Here is a 16,816-nt window from a genome sequence, read left to right on the forward strand (position 1 = left end):
TGAGGGCACATCTCAGTGTTCCTGAGCAGCTGGATAGGAGAGCAGGAGTGTGTAGCCCCAGCTTGCTCAGAAAGTTAAATTGAAAACATCTTCCATCCAGTCTCTAAGACAATTTTGTTGTATTAGTCATGGCCTATGGAACAGGCCACTGGAGAACAACGTGTCACACTTGCTTTTCCCAAACTCTACTGCCTTAAAACTTTTCCCCTATGGTTTTTTTTCCCTCTTCACTGACAGGGATGGATGCTGGTGGCCATGCACCTATCTATACACATATTGGAATGGCAATAAATAAGGAGACCAGGTATAATTCATATCACATCCCTTAACCTTATTAACCAAGGTTCTTAACCATCCCTGCAGATTCATCCAGTGTCATTGCATTTCTGGACAGAACTGTTTTTGTCACAGAACTGACAGTTTGGGGAATATGCCAGTGTCCAAGTTTAAGTTTCATCTGGTGTTTACAAAACCAGATTTACAGCTAGTGTAAATATAGCTGTCACTATGCTTTACATCATGGCATAACAAGCAGCTAAAACATCAAAAAAGCTACATCTCAAAAACACAGCAAAGAGACCAAAGGACCATCAATACAGTTCCTTGTAAGTGGATCTTTTTCATGTGGGGTCTTTGTATGAACTTTGTTTTTACAAATAAAACATTCAAGGACAATGATGCAAGTCCAATGGCTGGGTAGGACAGTGGTTCTTTTTCCCAAGGGAAAGCCAGTCTGGTAAGAAGGGAACTTTCTTCAAATTACAGGAGACTTGTGATCTATGAAGTGCAAACTCCCTTCAGCAGAAAGAAGTAAGCATTCACAGGCTCTTCTCTGTAGTACCAGCTAGTATCAAATCTTGGGCCTGATGAAAGCAGCTAGAAGCTGATGTGCAAGGATTGTCTCTAAATCTGTATTTTAGGGGGCTTTTTGCATGTGTGCATCCTCCCAGAATCCTATTGCCAGCCCTCTTTCTGAGCACCCCTTTGCTCATAAACCATAGCTGAGCAGTCAGGTGTACCTGTGAGGGCTGAAATATTAACTCTCTGGTACAGGCAGCTGTAAGGCAAAACCCTCACATTGCTGATGTCCTGCCACCTCCCAGAGCATCCAGAGCTAACAACGGGCATCCAACACCATCCCAACACTCAGCTGGGATCTGGAAATATTAACAGCAGTTTAGTTTCCAAGCAAAAGGCCAGACAGCATGTCATAGCTCAGCCTGAGCGTTTAAAAGACCTCTCTGAAGCTCTCTCCCTCCTTAGGAAAAACAGCACGTGCCTCACTCATTCAGAAATTAGGGAATTGCAGCCTCCTGACGTTTTACACTCACACAGCTCTTGGCAGAGCAAGCTCAGAGATTTTCCTACTGAATCTGATTCATTTAAGTAGGTGGTGAATTGAATCTGCACATGCTAAGCTTAAAACTGCTTCAGGAGAAAAAACACCGTGGAAGGTAACAGATCTTTTGACTTTCCCATACACACTCAAATTATTTTGAACTACTAAGCCATTAACCCCCTTCTGTTGGAATATATTTCTTAACCACATTTCATTTCAATTCACTACCAAACTCCAGATAATTCATATTTCCCCCAAGAAAGACAGCTGTGCTACAGCACTTGCTGAAGTGCTACCAACTAACTGCTACCAAATAAGCCTGCTGAATTCCAAGCAGAGATTTAAAGCCTAAGCACTTTGGTAAAGGTAACACACATTTGTCTTGCTTGGTGCTTAGGAAAATCACAGTTTATATATAAAGTCACTCCACCTCTCTGTTCTTAAAAATATGAGGCACTGACCTCCCAGGTGGGGCTTCTGATCCAGGTGAGTAGAGCAGGGATGATGACAGCAACAAAAACAAGTCCAGAGATCCTCAGCAAAGGCAGGGTTACAAGCCAGGCACAAAGGCAGTCCAGGAAATCCAAACAATAACTCAGGACAAGGAACAGATATAGAATCACAGAATCAGCTGGGTTGGAAGGGACCTCTGAGATCATCAAGTCCAACCCTTGATCCAACCCCGCTGTGGTTCCCAGCCCATGGCACTGATGCCACATCCAGTCTCACCTTAAACACCTCCAGGGATGGAGAATCCACCACTTCCCTGGGCAGCCCATTCCAATGGCTGAGCACCCTCTCTGGAAAGAAATTCTTTCTAATATCCAACCTAAACCTCCCCTGGTAGAGCTTAAGACCAAGCCCTTCGTCCTGCTGATCGTTGCCTGGGAAAAGAAACCAACACCCACCTGGCTACAACCTCCTTTCAGGGAGTTGCAGAGAGTGAGGAGGTCTCCCCTGAGCCTCCTCTTCTCCAGGCTGAACAGCCCCAGCTCCCTCAGCCTCTCCTCACAGCACTTGTGCTCCAGTCCCTTCCCCAGCCTTGTTGCTCCCCTCTGGACCTGCTCCAGCCCCTCCATGTCCTTCCTGAGCTGAGGGCCCAGAACTGGACACAGCACTCCAGGGGTGGCCTCACCAGTGCTGAGTCCAGGGGCAGAATCACTTCCTTGGACCTGTTGGCCACCCTGTTCCTGATCCAGGCCAGGATCCATTGGCCTTCTTGGCCACCTGGGCACACTCTGGCTCCTGTTCAGCTTCCTGTCCATCCCCACTCCCAGGTCCCTTCCTGCCTGGCTGCTCTCCAGCCACTCTGTCCCCAGCCTCTAGTGCTGCAGGGGGTTGTTGTGACCAAAGTGGAGAATGTGTTTAAACCCTTTCTATCCAAGTTTGAACCTTCAGGTTGGAGCTTAAATAAGCTTCTGGGCTGATGGACCACAGCTGTTGGTGGAAGGCCAGGTGAAGCTGGTGAGGGTGTGTCCAGCCTGGTCCTGCCTGGAGGGCTGGCCACCAATCACCCCTGATTTGTCTGGATCTTTTTTGTCTAAAAAAAACACCCCTTTTAACTTGCTGAACTTTTCCCTCTTTTTAAGAACTTGTTTTAAAAACTGCTGCTAAGGTGGAACCTCCTCCTCCTTCGGCACACAGGGCAGTCACCAGCACAGCTTTGCACAGGCGGGATTGCTGCCCCATATTTGCAACCACAGCTCTCCTGGTAATGCCTTTGAAAGTAAAATGTGAAATATTAGAGACAGTGTCTTCCAATTCAGAACCCAGAGTGAGATCTGAGCTTCACAGCCACTCTCTAGAAAGTCCTTTGCATAGCTGGGTACGCAGATGTCCCCCAACAGCTCGAAAGTTCACTTACTGAAGTTCAATTACAACTCTTCTGTAGCACCTGCTTAAAGGAAGTGCAGTACAATATTCAGCTGTTGAAACCAGAAGGATGAAGTGCAATTATACTGCATGTAATGAAACAAATAACTTGGATGTTTTAACTGACACAGAAGAGGGTATTTCTGCCACACACCTGAGAATTATTAATAAAAGTTTTCATATTCACAAGTGCATTCTTCTGCAGAAAAACAAAAATTACCATACAAGTAATTAAGCCATTTTATTCCTTTTCCTCCACCTCAAATGAGTCTAAACAGGAAAAAATGAATTTGTTCCTTTTTCTTAAAGGAAAAGAAAAGAGATAAAGCAACCTTATACCTTGTCAAAAGAAAACAAGCCTTTACAAGGGGTCCTTTCCAATGTTCATTTTAAAAGTCTCATTTTGAGCAGACAGCATTTCAGAAGAAAGAAGATGTATCATTTCCTTTTGTTGTTATACATGAATTATATTCCTCATCCTGTCAAACATCTAAAGTGTAAGCTGAGATTCCTAAAACCCTACATGGCTTCCTTTTTTTTGAAAATTCTTACAGATCTTTTTTTTCTGAAGAGATGAAGATGGTGAAAGCAGACATCAGAGAAAAGGGATCAGCCAGTTTTCCAAATCAGTCACAAACCATGTGAGTGAGGGGATGAAAAAGTATCAAATTTCACTATGGCACTGTCAAAATTCCCATATCCTTTAAACATGGTAAAATTGGAGACACCTGCCAGACAACACACTTTAGCCTACTGCTTTTGAAGGAGGGAAAATAATTCTAGCAAAAATAGCCAAACAATAATAGTGGTGTTATTGGCATTTTAAATTTGACACACGTGTTTTACAGCGTGTATTTAGTTCCAGAATTACTTAATTTGAATATTCAGCTTTAACAACACGTCTGCACTCGCTGCAGTGAACTGCAGATAACATTCTCTACGTACTAGTGAAGTCCAACACAAATGGAATGGAAGTGTCCTGTTCATCTAAGGAAAGGTTTCCTTTGGGTACCCTCATGAGAGTGTGAGAAAGACTAAAATAAATCCTCAATTAAAACAGATATGATCTTTGCCAAGCACTGCATTAACTGCAAACCTGACTTGAATTCCCTTAAAATGATATAAAGGATACAATCCAATCATTTTAGTGTATTATTGCATTTCCCATGAAGAAAATACCATGTCATCAAACATTCCATGCAATTATATGATGACTTGATGTTTTTTTTAGAATGGACTCCCTACCTCAGCAACATCTACCTTCCAAGGGGTTTTATATGCTGTTGCACATACTTGTAAGCACTGCAAGCACTTCTAAAAGTTGCATGTGTGCTGTAGATCAAGCTACACCCATCATTTGCACTCTGCTTGATTAACCCCACCACATACACAAATTAAAATTAAAAAAAAAAAAAAATGAAAAGAGAGATGCCAACCCAAATGCTGACACATCTGTGTTTGTCTGTCCACCTTTTGCACCTCTGCATATAGAAAACATATGTCTGGAAATATTGCCAGTGTTAGTTTTGCCCACTGCGTGGCACACTTGGAAGCAACGTGGTTTAATGTGTGCTTCAAAAGTAACACTTACTTATGGCATAGAACCATAGAATCACAGAATGGTGTGGGTTGGAAAGGACCCTAAAGGTCATTCAGCTTCAATCCCCCTTCCATAAGGTTGGTCCATCCAGCCAACCCAGAGCCCCATCCAGCCTGGCCTTGAACACTGCCAGGGATGAAGCACCCACAGCTTCTCTGGGTAACCTGGGCCAGTGTCTCACCACCCTTATAGCCAAGAACATATGATGTCTTTGTATTTTTCTAAGAAACATGGTAGATAAAGATTCATATAATTAATCAGCGTTACCAAAACAGCCTCAGAAACAATAACACAGCCCTCAAATCCTGCCTTGCTCTGCAGTGTCCTTAAGACACTGGACTAAAGCACTTCCCTGGTGTTGGTTCTGAAGCAGCTATAAAGTTTGGGACGATATTTCCCTCATCTGTTCATCAGCCAAGACAAACCAGCTGATTTTATGAGTGCTCCTGCTCTATCTCTGTAGGAACCAAAAACAATATGTTTGATTCACTGCTGAAATTTCTGAGGGAGTGCATGGGTAAATCACGGCTTTGGAAGTCCAGTAACAGTTTTAGGAAGCCACTCCAACAGTGTTTTGGGCTATGCTTGGTGTGATATCACTACAGCTGTGTGTAAGGAAGGCTTTTTGTTTGCTGCAACTATTGAATTAAAATGGAACTGTTCAAGAGGAAAGAGAGAGTTGAACTGCTGTGGCTTTCTCCTCTCTGATGAAATAACAGAAATTTTGTGCAGTTCGTTCAGTGGGATCCATAACAAAGCTCTTTGGCTTTCAAGCTCCTGGAAGAAAAGCAGCAAAGGGCAGCAAGTGGATTCTAACCTTGCCTTGAGCTCTCCTTCCCTGCCACGTTATACTGGATACCCCTGTGGTATTTCTATCCTGTGTTACATTACAGAGGACAAAACCAGGGAACAGGACTTCTTTCTCGGAGCCTGGTGTAACATGCTGGGCATTATAGATTTCCAGGCTTTACCATATCCCACACAGATATTAACACCCACTGTGGCAATTGCTGATTATGGAATCTGATGTCTGAGGTTCTGAATCATCAGGTAAATATGAGTCAGAAAACTATTGCTGCTTTAATAGACACAATGAGAACGAGAGGGTGAGGGGCAGAAGAGGAAACCTCTTTTTGTTACAAGTAACAACATCTTTCTTCATAACTACTGAGATTTAATTGGGGAAAAAGAAGCTTTTTTTTTCTTAACTGAGTGAAATTATCAGCAATTTACACGTAGCTATGGCAACTTTCAAGAGTATGAAAAGGAAAAATGGATAGAGCTGAAAAATAGATTTGCAGGGAGATTTGGAACAAATAAAGTTGAAATTTTCCAGAATCAAGTGCATTTCCATTTTAAAAAATGATCCTTTAAAGGGGAAATTTTAATTCTCCCAAGAAGGTGGCTTTTTAGCCTACAATCAGCTTTTATAACTGAAAACCCGTCAAGGAAAAATGAGTCCATTTGCTACAGCAAAAGAGAGAAAGAAAAGCTTCAACAAGAGATTTTTAACTGCTTACAAAACCAAGCTTTTGCCTCAGATTTAATCCTATAATCACACACAGTATTTACTTGTAGTTGAATTGACTGAGAAAAGTGTTACTGTTAGGCACTTGCCTTATCTAAAGAAGCATTAAATCTGCTGGATGTGATGAAATCTGTTCCAAAGTGTTTATCAAACACTGTGAAAATCAGCAAGATTAGTAACACGGCAATGTCATCATTTGTCTAGTCAAGGGTAAAAGGTTCTTGGAAACGGGAGAAGTAGAGAATATTTACTTCAATGAGTAACCTCAGAAAACTTTGACATGTCATGCCTAGAAATCCTGGAATATAGATGCCATTTCCATGCAGTAATTCTCTGGAATACACCATCAAACCCTCTGCATGGCTTTCAGTGTGCTTTGGCTGAATTCCCTGATGGTGCTTGTGCTTGGCCACTGCTGCCCTGAACACGAGCTCCATCTCCCACCGTGGTGAATTCCAGCTGAGGGAGGAGAAAACAGCTGCTCACCTGAACCCCCTGCTTGCACAGAGAGCAGGGCTGGAGGACACTCCTCCAGCACAGGCAGCTGATGGGTGTGGGAAGGGGTGAAAGTCACTTCTGTGCTTTATAACTCTGAAGCAATTTAATAAAAACATAAATAGAAACATAAATAAATAAATAAATAAACAAAAACCCCCAAAACAAACAAACAAAGAAAAAACCAAAACCAAACAGCTTTTTTTTCTACTTGTTCAAGAGTTGTTGGTGGCATTATTCAGTCACCAACATATTCATGTTAAAAACCAAGGAGACAGAAGAAGAAGGAAACTATGAAAGCATAATGGAAAGGTAAACATGTTTAAAAAAATGCAGGAGTAAAGACAGGTACACACAAAAAGTAACTGGGCTTCCAAGGAAAAAGGCCAGATAACAGCAGACCTTTAACAGAAAGGCCAAATATGCTACTTGTTTCAAAATAAGGAAGGATGGAACCATGTGTAAAACAGAGAGATCTCAATTTTCTCAGCGTCACAGAGCCATTGCCTGTATTCATAGTGGGTAATTTGGAGCATACAGTCTTTCCACAAGAGGTAGGAAATACATATTGCTTTGATTCTGGGGGGATTTAATGCTATGTACAATCATTCCCCAGCAACACGAAAGAGAACAGCAGTGACACAGTGACTACATTTCTGGCTGGAACTGATACCTGCAATGTTGCTTCATTTAGCTATGACATTACTGGATTTTCTTTCTTCTGGAAGATTTTTAAGAAAAAATGAAAAAGTTAATAAAGATAAGAATTAGAATTAGTATACTGAAGATCTAGCTAAATAATAACAACCAGTCATTTTTTCTAAAGTTAAATAATTCTGTTGCTAAGTGTCAAACAAAACCATAAATAAAATCCACAACATATGAATAAAATTCCTTACAGCTGCATTGCCTTCCAGCTATGCAGATCTCACCACTTCTGTGGCACAGCTAAATTTTATTTAATCTTTTTTTTTAACAGAGTACTTTGTCCACATTCAACATCCACGTAATTAGGTATTCTGACTGACTTCTCCCATCCTGGAACCGAATGAGCATTTTCATGTCATAAATTCCAGCTGATTCAGCGGGTGGTGAAAAGGCAGTGATTTGTCCTATTCATCCAGCAATCTCAGGAGATGGCTCTCCTAAGGACATTTGGGTTTTAATTCTGAGGTGCCCACTGCACCGCATTTTGGGAACTACAAGGTCCCCCAAAATCTGGGTTTTTTTGTCTCTGTGAGTATCAACAAACGCCAGCAACCCAAGGACGTGTGCGATGCTGCTGCAGTCATGCAGAATGAGGGCTCCTAATAAACCGTGCAGCCTGTGTTGAGACACACAGTCTGCTCTTTTCAAGCTATTGCTGCTTGGCACCCATGAAGTCCTAGTGAACTACTCCAACCCAGCCCTGAGCAGGAATCCGTCATCCAAGCAGATGGTTGCAACTGCAGGCAGCCAAGAGACCACGTTTCTTTTTTCTCGTGACGTGTAGGTGTTGACAGCATTTCCAGACAGAATTCCAAATGGCTGTCAGTTCTGAGCTTCTTGTCTAAAGGGGATGTGTCAGTGCTAATCTACCTCTGAGACAGATTACCCTTCACAGTAGAAAAATCTCCCCCTTATTACAATTGGTTTACTCTTAGCGCTCGCAGATCTTCCCTTTCCTGAGCTGTTGGATGCCTTTAGCTACAGTTCACCTCCAAAGGCACACAGATCTCAAGAACCAAAGACTAATTTGCACGTGATTTGGGGGTTTGATGTTTAGTCCAATACATAAGGCTAATTACAAGCCAGCAGAGAGGCAGGAGTACTGAAAAAGTTTTTTGGCTTTATGCGTGTTTACACACCAAATAAAATACAGGCTTGTTCTGTGTTTACATACAAATGATTTCACACTTGATGCACCACCGTTCCATACTGCCAGAGCTGCATAAGGTGCTTGTGACCAGGAAGCCTCCTCATTCTGTGTCACAGCAGAATTGCTACACAGTTTTTAAAGGACAATGCTGATGTATTTTATAAGAGCACATGGCCTGTCATGATTTAGTGACAAACTGTCAAAGTCAGCTACATAAGGCTTAAGGCATAGCTAGTCTACACAGAACATATGGAAGCTTTCCAACAACCCTTAATTAAATAGAGTGGTGAACCAAGTTTAAAACAGCTGATTTCAGCTAAATCCACATACTGACAGCTGCCCTGGCATTGCCCAGTGCAAATAAAAAAGTATTAAGAAAATTAAAGAATGCATGCAGGGAACAGTAGAGGACTATCCCCCCCAGTCTGCCTCAATACCCAAATACAGTTAGATAGTGCTTGCAATAGATCAGAGACAGAATGTTTCCACGAGCTTTAATTTGCACTTACCTTCTCTATTAGCTCACATCAGCCCTAAAATAGCCTTTGTTTATACATTACATCCTGCAGCACAGTAAACTGCCACAGCCTTCTGCCTCCCAGACCTCAGATGAACTCCTGACAAGGCACAGTCATGCCAGAGAAACAATATCAGTTCAGTATTAATTAGAGCAATGGGTGTGCAGTCAGTTCCATCAGGTGAAATGAGCTTGCTCTGACTCACAAGCCAACAGCACCCACGACAAAGTGTGCTGTATAAAGACATCTGAAGATAGATCAGAGGCGAAGATAAAAATCTATACATTGCATTCTAATTGTCTTTTCAACAAAGGGCAGACTGATCTGAAAAGGCCTAAAGTGCTTTTACCCTTGTTGTCCACATGGTTTTCTTGATCCACATGCCACAATAACACCTGATATTCCAAGGAGATGGGCAGATGCAGAGCCTTCTAAGAACCCACAGTGCTTTTCTTCCTCGGCTCCAGTCCCTGCTACTGAAGCCTTTCATACCTCCTTGGGATGACTAAAGGCTGAGACACTTCAACTTGAGTCACCAGTGAAGCATGGGGATGGTGCTTTGGTACCTTCATTCCCAAATGAGCTCAAGGACACAAAAGTAATCCCCATACCTTCCTCTGGGATTATCCTTCTGTTTATCTGCCATGTTATCGCGGTACTTAAAAAGCTTTATGAGTATATTTACAGAGAAGACAATCATTAATAAGAGGCCTCCTGGGCTTGCTCTCTCGGAAAACAAGTCACTAAAGAACTCAGGAAATGCTTCTCCCTGTCAGAGAGACAAGGATTTTATGGACTCAGTTCATCATCTCCAGGAGCCCACCCAAGAGCCCTGGCTTCTGGCAAACAAAGCCCTCACCCACCCAGAGGCACCGCAGCTTGAAGTGCCATATTGCTCCCATAAACTTTCCACAGACAACTGGATTTTCGCCTGTGGGTCCCGGAAGCCACACGGACCGGCTGCAAAGTCAACATGAAAAAAAGGAGCATCTCACACAGATTATCGGCAGCTGCGCACGAGGCGCTCGCTTGAAATTCTCCCATAATTGTGAAGGGCCTCATGAGAAGAACAAATAAGCCCTGCCATGTTTCCTAATCTTGCTACACTAGTTATACAGAGAAATGTTCGCTCCTAATGATGACACAAAAGCTGCTGTAAGCTTTTCTGCTGCTTGTAGCAGCTATTATTCAGTTATTCCAGCCTAACAGCGAAGAATCATTTTTGTGCTTTTCATTCTTCCTCCCAGAGGGCAACAGATGTAATAACTTATTCCCTGTCTGGCACATTAGGGCTTGAAAAATTAATGCAGTGCTGCTGAGATTTCCACTTTCTGCCTTACTTAGAGTGCCAAAGCTTTGAATTTCAGTGAAAAAATATTAAGTAATAAAAAGCTTATTTTAAGTTTGTTAATGTACTTGTCTGTTTTAATGCCTTTCCAAAGTCTCCACAAAATAAGAATTCCAGTGACTAATCTTCCAGAATTTCTATTGCTTCTAAGCTATTATCACACAGAATCACAGATTCATTTAGGTTGGAAAATACCTCTGAAATCGTCAAGTCTGACCAGTGACTGATCACCAATGGTCAACTAGACTGTAGCACTGAGTGCCATGTCCAGTCATTTCTTGAACACCTAATTATGGTACTGTCTAATTGAGGCCTCTCCTGTTTCACAGTTATGATATACCAACTAAAATTTAAACACCATTATCAACTGTACTGTGTTAAAAAATAATCAACTAATACCAATCAGTCACACAGAAGTGTATGCTTTATACCTAGGCCTATCCCTTTCTTCCAAAATATTGTCCTGCTACATGAATTCTGTAAAAGAGAGTAGTAATTCAAAGCAAATTCCGCCTTTGGTTTTTCTCAAACTGTCTCTGGAAGCAACGTGAGAGGCAAACACTGCAGTGAGTGTGTGAAGCTTGCCTGGGGCTTGGATAACTGTGCCACAGGGCTTGCAGCACTAAACCAGAGCCCATCTAGTTGGAGATTTCATCACAGAGGGTCCAGAGGACCTCACAGAGACAAACATATTGTGTAATCCTTTGGAGAAGCACAGAGGATGGGTTTATGAATGTAAATGTGTTTCCCTGTAAATAAGTAGCTTCTAATCATTCAGGTCATACACCTTCAACAGTCACACCTACAAACTTGCTAGCTTTGCAAATAATAAACAAACAGACCTGTATCAGGTGATTATGGCAAAAGAAAAAGGCAAAGAGTAGTAGAGTGTGAGTTGAAGAAGTCTGAGAACGAAATCAGAGCTGGAAACTACTTCTCCTCCAAAATAACGCAGGGTTTTTTCCTGCCCTCTCCCAGACGTCCACAGCAGGAGATAGGAAATAAAACCTTGATTTAGACTTCATCTGTGCAGAAGACAGTTCTTAGCGTCAGAATTCTTACCCAAAAGGACAGGTGTAAAGCCTCAAACTAAACATACAGGTTCAAAATGCACTAGCAGTTACAGGAAAACAAAGTCCCAGGCAATTTTCCCTAGTGTTGTAGAGCATTTACTAACGCTGCTGCTTCGTGTATTCCAAGCCTGCTAACCAGCACTAATCACCCATCATGACAGGCTGTCCTTGCACTCCCACACACAGCCACTTAGGGCTCTTTTCCTCCTCGGCTGGAAATCCTCAAGTAATATCTCCTCTGTCCTCCAGGCTGCTGGCTGGACCCCAGAGAGTGCTGAGCATTAAAGAGCACAGACTTCATATTTCCAGACTCTGGCAGCACTTGTTCCTTTATTCCACAGAGGGATCTCTGTTTTTTCCTTAAAAGCTGGCTTTGCTGATTCAGGCTTCCTCATCTCAGCAGATTTCAGTGCAGGGTTTGATCTATCAGCATCAAAGACATCCCTCTGTTCAGAGCGTGCCTCAGCGTTCAGACAATAAGCAGCAGCAAAGTTTCAAACGAGGCTAGTGGTTCCCCTGGAGACCAAAGGCAATTAATAACATGTTTTTCTGCAAGGAGAAAAGCTAATGAAGCCTGATTTCCTACACATCTGAGACATCCATCTTCTACCCTGTCTGCAAACTGTTAACCCAGTTACTACTGCAAACCAAGCTCCTTTGCCTCCTGTCTCACCTGCTGATCTTCCCTTCCCCAGCTCCTCCTGCATCTTACTGTGACAAACAATCTTCTCTGACAAACATCCATTTTCCTTTTGTTCCAGCAGGACCTCTACATGGTCCTCAGCTTCTTCTGTGCACCTTTATTTGTTTCATCACTTGACAGACCCAGGCTGTGCCCAGAGCCTTTTGGGTACTCGGGGGCCATAAGACTGATGGCAGGCAGAGTGACTAATGTTTGCACCTTCAGCAAAAGGCACACTAAAGCACATGCCAAACTAGCAATTTTAATGAAAACCATTGGCACTTCACACCTGAGAGACCTCAGTTCAGACAGAGTTGCCAAGTTTGGCTGAAACAAGCCAATAAATATAGAAGCTATTGAAATGCGTTGGACAAGTGGGACAGAAGAAGAAAAAGTGTGAGTGCAAAAAGTTTTCTTTGAAAAATCAAGCAACTGAAAGAACAAAGAAGCCTTTCAACAACTGAACTGTGACCCTGGTTCAGGATTGGATATGAAATACTGCAGTTATGCTACTGATCATCTCTATTTTTTCAGATAAAGATGTGTAAACTGTAATTTTATTAATACCTGGATCACAACAGCTGAGTCCCATTTAAAATAAACAAACGGTGTTAAACTAGAAGATGAACAAGAGTTATCAGACTAACAATAGAGAGACTCTAATTGAAGTAATTTCTTACCCCTCAAGCATGTGATTAAACTGGATTATTCCCTAGCAAATGATCTAGGAGCAAACTTACTTCAAGGAAAGCATAGCATAGCTATCCAACTGCTCAAGAGACTCCTCCTCTGGGTTCTTTGGATATAACTTCTGAACATATCATTTAGCTCTATTGGCAGGAATACAAATGGGTTACTACTTTCATTTAGAGTTGCTCACCAAAATTTTTAAGCCAAATTGCGACCCAAACTACAAATCAACACATCCGCTGTTAGCTGGGATTTAGAACAGGCCATAGAAATCAAAGTGTTACTTCTAGTAACATCTGCATAAATACTTTGCAGTTTTCTCTTTCTTTTTATTACAAAATCCAACTCCATAGCTAAAGGAAAAAATTAGAGGAGAACAGCATCACTAAGAGCACGATGGCAGCAACACAGATTCAAGATTCAGAGAAGTTCAACACTGGTTCTTCTCCTGCCCCTCCAGATACAAACTGGTGGAAGGATAGAAATGAGCTGTACTAATTCCATTCTGGAAATCAATAGAATAAATGTCTTTATTTTCTGTAATCCTCCCAGACATGCAGCATTTATTAAACAGGGAAAAGACTACCCTGTTAATTGCTGCTTTATGTGATCAATTTAAGTTGTGTAAACAGATGTTGCCATTCTGATCAGATCATCTACACCTTTGCATTTTGTGGTCTAAGCACAAGAAACTACTGAATTGCATCTTTTTCCGAGGGGAGGAAACTTCTGGATATTTAGTTTACCTTGGTCATATTCTAGGTTGACCTCTGTCTACTGCAGTGCTACGTTACAGTCATTGACTACTAGCTCTGGTATTTGTAGAAAATAAACACTTACAAGAAGAAAAAGATTATTTCATTTTCAAGACAGAGATTTCCCGCAAAGGAATTGTTAAAACATTTGCAAAGCCAAGGAGAAATATTTCACAGCGGCACTGATGGAAAAGCTCTGACTGAGGATTTACAAACCATGTGTGAAACTATTTCAGACAGTTCTTAATCACTAGCTTAAAAAATCAGCAGGCTCTCTGAATGTCACTGGTATCAAGGTGAATGCCACACATAACTGCAAAGGATTTTTTTTCTTTTTAATTGGCAATGCTTGAACTGGGTATGAGAGATTTTGTGAGGTTATCAGAAAGGTGCAGAAAGTACAGAAGTGACAGAGTGTCATGCTGCACTCATTGCAGAGGTACCCTGTCACAAAACATTTATTGAACCACTGGAAAATTTGCAGAATTTTGCTTTGACTGGGAGGGGGGGGATATAAAAAGTCACCTTTGGACTATGTGTTGTGCCTTCATTGCCATCCACATGGAAGAACGTTGATGGGCCATAGTCCAAGGGTTGTACCAGGTTAGGAAATTCCCTGCTGATGTCCCTGGAGGAGAGGAATGTCTGTTCCCCTTAGAAAGGAGTCATATACAACTCTAACCCATCTGCTCTTCCTCGTGGGGATGGTCATAGCACAGAGGGCAGGCCTTTCTGACCTCACAGAACCCTGCTCAACATTTCATTTTCTAACACAGGCTGGGTTTATACCAGCAAGGAATCTCAGCCCCCCAAGCACTTCAGCAAACCTAGATCAAACTTCTGGTCAAAACCTTAAAATTATTTCTTAAAATAATCCTGGGCCAGGCCCAGCTGAAATATCCTCGTGAGTTTGCTCAAGTGGTACCACAGGAATGCATCAGATCCTTCCATAGAGCACAGCAGGCTGCACAGACCTGTCCTACAGCAAATAGCCACCAGCAGTGGAGTATGGAATACCTGTTCCAAACAGACTGGCTTCAAAATGAAACAACCACTGGTTGCATTCAAAATTGCACCAACTTTCCTTCAAGGACTTCTTACCACAAAAATAAAGGAATAAAGTATCAACTGTCATTTCAGCTGTTAGGGTAAGGCAACTGCATTTGTCTCTCTTTTTCTTCCTCCTTACAAAAAATAACTAAATACATGAGCCACATCCTCTTCAACGATGACCCCTGCTATTACAATGCAAAACGTGAAAGTGTTACCCCGAGCACCAAAACTGGGTGTAACACAGGTGTAACATAGGGCATGATTCCTATTCATGTTTCAGAGACCAAAACAGTCTTTGGAAAGAGTAGCAAGTCGTACATACAATCATTCCCGACGTGCAGAGCGTTAGGATATAATTTACATTTATTAGGCTTTGTGGGGTGCAATAAGTCATTGTTTTCATTTGTAGAGCATTATTACAGGAGTGATTTAACAGAAGAAACTCTTCCTCGTGGCCTAGGGGAGTGAAAGGTTAATGGCATAATGAATTCCTACAAAACAAATAGTAGACTTTGGCCATCCTTCAGCCAGCGGGTGGTAAATTAGCAGGTAATAAAGTGTGTATGCAATCTGCATTCACAGGCCAATAAATAATATGCAGGGGCTAGTTTTACCTGCTTCAGTTGACAGTGCATTACTGGGACTGTATAGCTCCATAGCATCTAGGAAGGGTACAGAGAGCAAAAGGGAGCTGATTTTGCAGTATCCTGACTTTTAGCACTGATATATGTCAGATATTACCAGAGAGGCATATCTAGAATATTATAGCAATGCTCATAAATTCCACATTGCGCTGTAATAAAGCACTGCTTCTACATGTGGCAAATACACATTCCTGTGGTCCCTTCAGCTTGTGACATTTACTCTGCCATCCTATTAACTGGTGGCATTTCATTCTGGTAATGGAATAGCTGAGGGAAAAAAAACCCTTAATATGCAGCACCACACTGAAGGCAAAAAAAACCCCCCATCCTAAAATAATATGCTAGTTCTCACTATGAAAGCTAAACATATCAGCAATATATTTCTATGAATGGGCATTAATTACCATTGGGGCAGCAAGATTTGTGTAATGTGTTGATGCTCTCCAGCTACAAGAAATACTGCTACATGGCAATGCAATTAAATCAAAGTATTATTAAAAGGGGAGGGGTTTTTTAGCTGTGATTGTGTTCTTTGTCTTAACCAGTCTCAGCTTTCCCTTTTCTTTCCAGTGTTGGAGGAGAACAGATCCCCAGTTAATTCCTTGCTGTTGTTATTTATGGTTCTGTAGCACACAAGTCAAGATGCAAGACCTGTGTAAGGGGCACTGTAGTGAATCCCAAAGCTGAAAGTAAATTCAGCAGCTCTGTTAAAGTTTGGGTTTGTTCTATATTTCCTGGGGAAAGTATTATCTGACAGGTAGCCAGAGGTTTGGGATAATATTTGAAATCCTTTTGCCCTGAAGAAAAAAAAAATAAGCCAAGTGTCTGAGGGTATTAGGATGTTGATCTCTTCAGCCTGAACAGATCATAGTGACTTTTGAAAACCTCATTCCAAGCCCTGTGTAGCTGGTAATGCAATCAGCCCCAGAGGCTTGCCTGTACTGCAAAATGAAACTGCTCCATTAAGCTGAGTGGCACCAACCAAACAAGACCCAAGGTCTCCTCGGGGCCCCAATATAGTTATTGTTTGCATTTGATATTTTTTTCCCCAAAAAAACTCCCTGTAGCATGAGGTCTGCACAGCAGGCAGGGTGGTGCTTTTTTAGCATTTAGAGGTGGCAGAGGGAGCCAAGGCTGCAGGGACAGTGCTGGGGACTGTCCCACACCAACTGCCAGAGTTCCTGGGGCACTGCCTGCAACTGGGCATCCCAAACTGCTCCCCAGAGTTATCAGCAGAGTTATCTATCATACCAGGCATGAGTAACATGATGCTATAATGATTACAAAGTCCCCTCTTCAGCCTATATATTTGTACTTAATTTTACTAATTTTAGTGACTGATTTTATTACTTTCAGGTCAA

This window comes from Manacus candei, unplaced genomic scaffold (genome assembly GCF_025592945.1).
Source record: "Manacus candei isolate 608988 ecotype Guabito, Panama unplaced genomic scaffold, ASM2559294v1 h1tg000029l, whole genome shotgun sequence".
In the NCBI taxonomy this organism is placed as follows: domain Eukaryota; kingdom Metazoa; phylum Chordata; class Aves; order Passeriformes; family Pipridae; genus Manacus; species Manacus candei.